The 8,658-nt window shown below is 34.4% G+C and overlaps 1 long non-coding RNA gene across 1 annotated transcript; it reads left to right on the forward strand.

Moving 5' to 3' along the window:
- The first annotated feature begins 1,589 nt into the window (after window positions 1–1,589).
- Window positions 1,590–8,398, forward strand: LOC128025696 (uncharacterized). Its single transcript, XR_008186203.1, has 2 exons — window positions 1,590–1,659; window positions 7,119–8,398. It is a non-coding gene; the product is annotated as an uncharacterized LOC128025696 (long non-coding RNA).
- The last annotated feature ends 260 nt before the right edge of the window (window positions 8,399–8,658 follow it).

An 8,658-nucleotide genomic window follows, 5' to 3' on the forward strand; every position in this document is an offset into this window, starting at 1 on the left:
TGTTTTAACATTATTCTGATGAAGTTTGAAGCAAATCGAGTAAAAATAAGATGCTGAATACAAAGCATTTTGAAAATGACACACTTCCTGCTGCCAGTTGGTGGCGCTATAACTTTGACTCCTAATAGTCACATATATGCGATCGACATCATACAAAGAATAATCTGATGAAGTTTGATTAAAATCAGGAAATGTATGTGGATGGTATTAGACACTTCCTGTTTCTCATTTCTCGCCATAATTTCAACGCCTCGCCACGAGCAAACCGTTTGAGATATCAAAAATCCCCTGGCAATTTTTCATCCCCAGTGTCTTGAGATCATGTTGACCGAGTTTGGCGGCAATCGAGTAAAAAACCTATGACAAGTATTTCAAATTCCAGAGCATGCACTTTTTACATAACTCTAAATAGCTGACTTCCTGTTGGGCGGAGCCTATGACATGCAATACACAAGTTGTTCGGCACGATGAGATCTATATGTGTACTGAGTTTCATATTAATACGTGCAAGTATGTGTGAGCTATACATCAACATTTATGACTGTGTTCCAGGGGGCGCTGTAGAGCCCCTGTGCCACGCCCGTGTCCCAGCCTCTGCAGGCTCCTAAAGGCCACAGATTCCAAAGTGTGCGCAAACTTTCAAGAGTTTTTGAGTATGTTAAGGACCCCAAAAGCCCCCACAACTTTGACGACAAATATGAATAATAAACCCCAAATAGCCAACTTCCTATTGGGCGGAGCCTATGATATGCAATACGAAAGTTGTTTGTATTGATGAGTTCTATATGTGTACCGAGTTTCGTACATCTACGTGCAAGTATGTATGATATATGGCCCTCCATATTCCAGGGGGCGCTGTAGAGCCCCTGTGCCACGCCCGTGTATCAGTCTCTGCCCGGCCCTAATGGCCGCAGGTTCCAATGTGTGTGCCAATTTTCAAGACTTTTTAAGCATGTTAAGGGCCCCAAAAGCCCCCGAAACCTTGAAGAAAAATAATAATAATAAATAATAATAATAATAATAATAATAATAACAAATAATCCTAAGGAAAACAATAGGGCTCTCGCCCTCCAGGCTTGAGCCCTAAATATAGCTGCAAGCAGCGATGGCGGGCTCAAGCCACCAATGCCATCGCCACCCCGGTGGCATCAGGTAAACTGTGCCCAGCGGGCACATGCATTCACAATATCCCTCTGGCAGTGAGGTTTTAAAGGATATGGCAGTTAAAGGGTTAATCCGAATCATCTAGACTTTAAAATCACATTCACAGAACAATATATATATATATATATATATATATATATATATATAACTTTAGTAACACTTTACAATAAGATTCCATTTATAAACATTATGTTAACATGAACAATATTTATATAGCATTCATTCATGTCAGTTAATATTCCAAACTTAAACATTAAAACATTGTTTTATTGTGATTTTTTTCCAAGCACATTTTACCAATTCCAAACCATATCAATCTTAATAACTACCATTATTTTTTATTTAACCATTTATGAGTGCTGTACAAAAGTCCAGGAAAGCTGGAAGAGAAAAACAGGTCAAGAAGAACTGACAAAAAGGATTGCAAAATAATTAGGAATTAATGTGAAGATTAATTTTTAGTCAATTCTGCAAGACAGACTTTCAGGAAAGGAGGTGGAATAAAAATGAGCTCCTAAATCTTAATCCTGGATTCTGGAAGATATATTCCTCAAACTATCTGGTGCTGGTCCTTCACGAGTCACTCTAATCTGTTCATAAAGCCTATATATAAAGCCTTAATATATAGTATTTCACAATACTTCATGGTATTCGAATTAAATCATTTTTTGGAATCTTAAGTCTCTGAGAGCCTGACACCGAGTAATTCTGGAGACTCCAGGAAAGTGGCAGTTCTGTAAAATGTTGGCGCTGGAGACTAAATGCTCCCTGATAGTTTCACACCTAATTCACTTAACACACACACATACACACACACACACACACACATTACCCACAGTGACAGTGGGACTGAGTGACATCAGATGTATGATAGTTTTTTAATTTTCTATCATCCATATAGTGTTGTATAGTCATGAAACTATTGTCATGAGACCTGTCATTCTGAGGAAATATGCCTCAGAATGACTGGTCTTCTATGTGTACATTTTTTTTTTTTAAGTGTTTAGAAGCTGCACTTTAAAAAAATAAAAAGACATTTACTGGTTCCTTTTTTACTATTATTTCAAAAAATCACCACGACAAAACCATTCAAGCTATCCAAAATTCATTCGCACCTGTTCTGTAAGATAAATTATTTAAACAGTGGTAAAAGAGGATGTGGTGCTGAACCTTCAAGAGTCACTCAAAACGTATCTGTCCATAAAGCCTATAAAGAATTATTCTTAATATACAGTTCACAATACTTCAGCTTGTTATTCTAATTAAGTGAGGGTCATTTTTATCAGTAAAATTCCTAAAATACATATTATTTTATTTGAAAGATTTCTATAAATGATTTAAATCATACTCGTTTCTACAATAATTATTTAAAAGTAATCCTATAGCTCCATCTGGTGGTCATTATTGGAACTAAGAATTGCAAGCTTGATTTATAAGTTATGATAGTTTTAATTTTATGCTGGCTCTTGAAAATGATAAAGCTATGAAACTTACTGTGCTTCCTTCAAAAGATGACTTCTACGTATATAAAAAATTATGAAGAGTTGGAATGAAAAATTTTAAAGATATCGTAAAATAACGATTGTATTTTTTTATGTTACTTTAATAAATCGCTATGGCCACACCATTTAAGCTATCCTAAACCCATTCGCAATTTAACATCTTCAGTATATTAGCTTCATGTTAAAAAGTTTGCTGTGAACTTGTGTCTTCTTGGAGGAGTATGAATTCATTTACAGGCTGATTTTATCATAAATCCACAATAAAATTTCTGAGTTCTGTATCAATCTGTGTTGTTGTTTGTTTTTTTTTTTTGTTTTTTTTTTATTTTTCATAGGAAGATAACTGACCCTTTACTCTCCTTTTTAATAAATGTGCTTATAACCCAAGAACAAGCTTTTTATAGCTGTATTTATAAACTGCTTACTACTGACTATTAATATTGGGACAAGGCTTTATAAAGCATGAACTGAATATTTACTGTTTGAGTTTGAAATTATTATTTGCAGCACAAATAAGGTTTTTTAGGATTTTTAAAAATCCCTAAAACTGTCAGAAAAGGATAAGGCCTATTTCTATGTGAGTGGCTACATTTATTTGTTTTTATAACTATAATGCATAAACTATGAAATTATACAAAATGTATAAAAATGTACAACAGTTATTCTTTTCCAATGTTTTTTATTTATTTATTTATTTAAATTTTTTTTATTTTATTTACATTTCAAAACATTTGCCTACTGCAATCATTCTAAACAGCTTGAATAAAACCTGTCAATATTTATTATAGACCACTGTAACTGTGTATAATCTAACAAACAAGTTTATTATGAAAATAAAAGTGTACACCAGATAAATTGGACGATAAAGAAATTGCTAACAATAGTATAATAGAGCATGTTTTAGGTTTTTAGGTGTTTAGATGCAGAAATGGACAAATCAAATGTAAAATAAAATGTAATTGATTTAATTAAATATAGATTAATTCTTGTTAGAGCAAAATAATAAATAAATAAATAAATAAATACATAAATAAATAAATAAATAAATACGTACACACATTAAAAAAAGCAGCCAAGATGAATGAGTTTCATTTTTTATATGGATCAAAATTGAAGACAGAAGCAGCTGGTATATGCGGTCACTTAATATTAAAATCCAGTAGATCCATTTCAGATTTATTTCTCAACAGTTTATGTTCACGTGGCTGTTTTCGTTTATAGTCGCCAAGCTATTATGTATTTTGAAATAATCTTGTCCGTGATGTGTTCGTTCGTACGACGAAAGGCAGAATCCTGCAGCTCGAGAGATATATGTTATTCTGCCAGTCGCGCTTTCAAATAGTCTTGCACACTTAAACGGGTCACAAACACCTGCATTTAGCTCTTGTAGTGTTACAATGGGTTTATTGTGTGCATTTGTGGTAATATTTTATTTAAAAAAGCTCTTAAACAAGAATAAATTCGTTTGTTTTGAGCTCGACACTGTACGCGCTGATCGGAGGCGGTGGTTTCAGATAGGCAGCCGCAAATAATTCATTTTCACACAAACAGTTCAAAAACATCTGAATTTAGCTCTTGGTGTGTTCTAATTGGTTGATTGTGTGATATCGCTGTAATAATTTATTTTTAAAAGCTTTAAAACAGGAATAAATTCGTTTTTTCTGAGCTCTTTACTCCAGACGCTTGTGATCACAGCGGTGATTCATCTCTCCTATTTCTCACGTATCTCTGGCCAGAAATAATTTATCCATGAGCCCTGAACCGGTAATAATCAGATATGTTGGTTTAGCTTGTCAGTGTGAATTAAATCTAAGTATTTATTTGTATTTTTAACCGATTTAAAAGTGAAAGTAAAAGTCCGGGAATTGAACCTGTAGGGGCGCTATTTCTCTCAGACAATGGAAGTCTGAAGCACATATACTCAAACAGAGGGACAGAGTGAGATGAGATGTCTGACAGTTTTTTAATTTTCTGTTATCCATACAGTGTTGTAAAGTCGTGAAACTATCCATATTTACTCAGAATGACTTTTTTTCTGTACGAAAAAAGGTTTTGAAGTGTTTGGAATTTAAAAATGCAGGAAAATTAATAATTCCATTTTTACTGTCATTTAAAAAAATCACCACGACAAAACCGTTTAAGCTATCCAAAATCCATTGGCAATTTAAGTTGTTTAAAATGTTTTGGCATCATGTAGACAAAGTTTGGTGTGTATAGTGTTACTCTCCTCTGAGCAGTATGCATTAATTCACAGCTAAATGTAAAAAAAAATCCACATTCAAATCAAAATAGCTGACTTCCTGTTGATCGTAGCTGATGACTGTGAATTAGAAAGTTGTCCGTCTTGATAAGAAAAATTTTTGTACCGAGTTTGGTGTCTGTAGCTAAAACTAACCCCGCCACTTTTGACAAAAGGTGGCGCTATAGAGTACCTCTTCCACGCCCTCTTATGAACTTTTGCCAGTGTCTAGTTATCATAAATACTGATATGTGTTCTGAGTTTGATGAAATTCTAAGCATGTTATATGCCTCAAAATCACCTGAGAAGTATTCCAGTTTAACATGTTGCCACGGCAACAATATTTTTAGATATCAATATCCCCCCAGCAGATTTATATCGGCTGTGTTTTAACATTATTCTGATGAAGTTTGAAGCAAATCGAGTAAAAATAAGATGCTGAATTCAAATCATTTTGAAAATGACACACTTCCTGCTGCCAGTTGGTGGCGCTATAACTTTGACTCCTAATAGTCACATATATGCGATCGACATCATACAAAGAATAATCTGATGCAGTTTGATTAAAATCAGGAAATGTATGTGGATGGTATTAGACACTTCCTGTTTCTCATTTCTCGCCATAATTTCAACACCTCGCCACGAGCAAACCGTTCGAGATATCAAAAATCCCCTGGCAATTTTTCATCCCCAATGTCTTGAGATCATGTTGACCGAATTTGGTGGCAATCGGCAAAAAAACCTATGACAAGTATTTCAAATTCCAGAGCATGCGCTTTTTACATAACTCTAAATAGCTGACTTCCTGTTGGGCGGAGCCGAATGACATGCAGTACGAAAGTTGTTCAGCACGATGAGATCTATATGTGTACTGAGTTTCATATTAATACGAGCAAGTATGTGTGAGCTATACATCAACATTTATGACTGTGTTCCAGGGGGCGCCATAGAGCCCCTGTGCCACGCCCGGGTCCCAGCCTCTGCAGGCTCCTAAAGGCCACAGATTCCAAAGTGTGCGCAAATTTTCAAGAGTTTTTGAGTATTTTAAGGACCCCAAAAGCCCCCACAACTTTGACGAAAAATATGAATACTAAACCCTAAATATCCAACTTCCTGTTGGGCGGAGCCTATGACATGCAGTACAAAAGTTGTTTGGTTTGATGAGATCTACATGTGTACCGAGTTTCGTGTGTCTACGTGCAAGTATGTATGATATATGGCCCTCAGTATTCCAGGGGGCGCTGTAGAGCCCCTGTGCCACGCCCGTGTATCAGTCTCTGCCTGGCCCTAATGGCCGCAGGTTCCAATGTGTGTGCCAATTTTCAAGACTTTTTAATCATGTTAAGGGCCCCAAAAGCCCCCGAAACCTTGAAGAAAAATAATAATAATAACAAATAATCCTAAGGAAAACAATAGGGCTCTCGCCCTCCAGGCTTGAGCCCTAAATATAGCTGCAAGCAGCGATGGCGGGCTCAAGCCACCAGTGCCATCGCCACCCCGGTGGCATCAGGTAAACTGTGCCCAGCGGGCACATGCATTCACAATATCCCTCTGGCAGTGAGGTTTTAAAGGATATGGCAGTTAAAGGGTTAATCCGAATCATCTAGACTTTAAAATCACATTCACAGAACAATATATATGTATAACTTTAGTAACACTTTACAATAAGATTCCATTCATAAACATTATGTTAACATGAACAATATTTATATAGCATTCATTCACGTCAGTTAATATTCCAAACTTAAACATTAAAACATTGTTTTATTGTGATTTTTTTCCAAGCACATTTTACCAATTCCTAACCATATAAATCTTAATAACTACCATTATTTTTTATTTAATCATTTATGAGTGCTATACAATAGTCCAGGAAAGCTGGAAGAGAAAAACTCCTTATATTCATGTGTGCAGAATTATTAGGCATGTTTTCTTTTACAGATGAAATGCGCTAAAATAGACTTTTAACTCAAACTGTAAGGTCGAAAATTATGAAATACCCATGAGAAATATCAAACACAAATGCAATACAGAAATGGATAAGTTAAGACTTGATCATTGTACAAAAAATACTGACTGGGTCATGAGGTCAGAAAAGAAGAAGAAAAAAGCAGGTCAAGAAGAACTGACAAAAAGAATTGCAAAATAATTAGTAATTAATGTGAAGATTAGTTTTTAGTCAATTCTGCAAGACAGACTTTTCAGGAAAGGAGGTGGAATAAAAATGAGCTCCTAAATCTTAATCCTGGATTCTGGAAGATATATTCCTCAAACCATCGAACAAGAGGAGGTGGTGCTGGTCCTTCACGAGTCACTCTAATCTGTTCATAAAGCCTATATATAAAGACTTAATATATAGTATTTCACAATACTTCATGGTATTCTAATTAAATCATTTTTTGGAATCTTAAGTCTCTCAGAGCCTGACACCGAGTAATTCTGGAGACTCCAGGAAAGTGGCAGTTCTGTAAAATGTTGGCGCTGGAGACTAAATGCACCCTGATAGTTTCACACCTAATTCACTTAACACACACACACACACACACATTACCCACAGTGACAGTGGGACTGAGTGACATCAGATGTATGATAGTTTTTTTTAATTTTCTATCATCCATACAGTGTTGTATAGTCATGAAACTATGGTCATGAGACCAGTCATTCTGAGGAAATATGCCTCAGAATGACTGGTCTTCTATGTGTACATTTTTTTTTTTAAGTGTTTAGAAGCTGCACTTTAAAAAAATAAAAAGACATTTACTGGTTCCTTTTTTACTATTATTTCAAAAAATCATCACGGCAAAACCATTCAAGCTATCCAAAATTCATTCACACCTATTCTGTAAGATTAATTCTTTAAACAGTGGTAAAAGAGGATGTGGTGCTGAACCTTCAAGAGTCACTCAAAACGTTATCTGTCCATAAAGCCTATAAAGAATTATTCTTAATATACAGTTCAAAATACTTCAGCTTGTTATTCTAATTAAGTGAGGGTCATTTTATCAGTAAAATATATACAATTCATTTTTCTTTGAAAGATTTCTATAAATGATTTAAATCATACTCGTTTCTACAATAATTATTTAAAAGTAATCCTATAGCTCCCTCTAGTGGCCATTATAGGTACTAAGAATTGCAAGCTTGATTTATAAGTTATGATAGTTTAAATTTTATGCTGGCTCTTGAAAGTGATAAAGCTATGAAACTTACTGTGCTTCCTTCAAATGAGGACTTCTACTTATATAAAAAATTATGAAGATTTAGAATGAAAAATTGTAAAGATATAGTAAAATAACTATTGTATTTTTTTATGTTACTTTAATAAATCTCTATGGCAACACCATTTAAGCTATCCTAAACCCATTCACAATTTAACATCTCAGTATATAGGCATAATGTTGAAAAAGGAGTATGGAGTAGTATGAGTAGGAGTATGAATTCATTTGCAGGCTTTATCATAAATCCACAATAAAATTTCTGAGTTCTGTATCAATCTGTGTTGTTGTTTGTTTATTTTTATCTTTTATTTTTCATAGGAAGATAACTTACTCTCATTTTTAATAAATGTGCTTATAAACCAAGGACAAGCTATTTATAGCTGTATTTATAAACTGCTTACTACTGACTATTGATATTGGGACAAGGCTTTATAAAGCATGAACTGACTATTTAATAATGAGTGCAGTTATTATAAAGTGTTATCAATGCATTTGCTAATGTTAACAAATTAGACATTATTTTACAGTGTTATCA

This window comes from Carassius gibelio, chromosome A12 (assembly GCF_023724105.1).
Source record: "Carassius gibelio isolate Cgi1373 ecotype wild population from Czech Republic chromosome A12, carGib1.2-hapl.c, whole genome shotgun sequence".
In the NCBI taxonomy this organism is placed as follows: Eukaryota; Metazoa; Chordata; class Actinopteri; order Cypriniformes; family Cyprinidae; genus Carassius; species Carassius gibelio.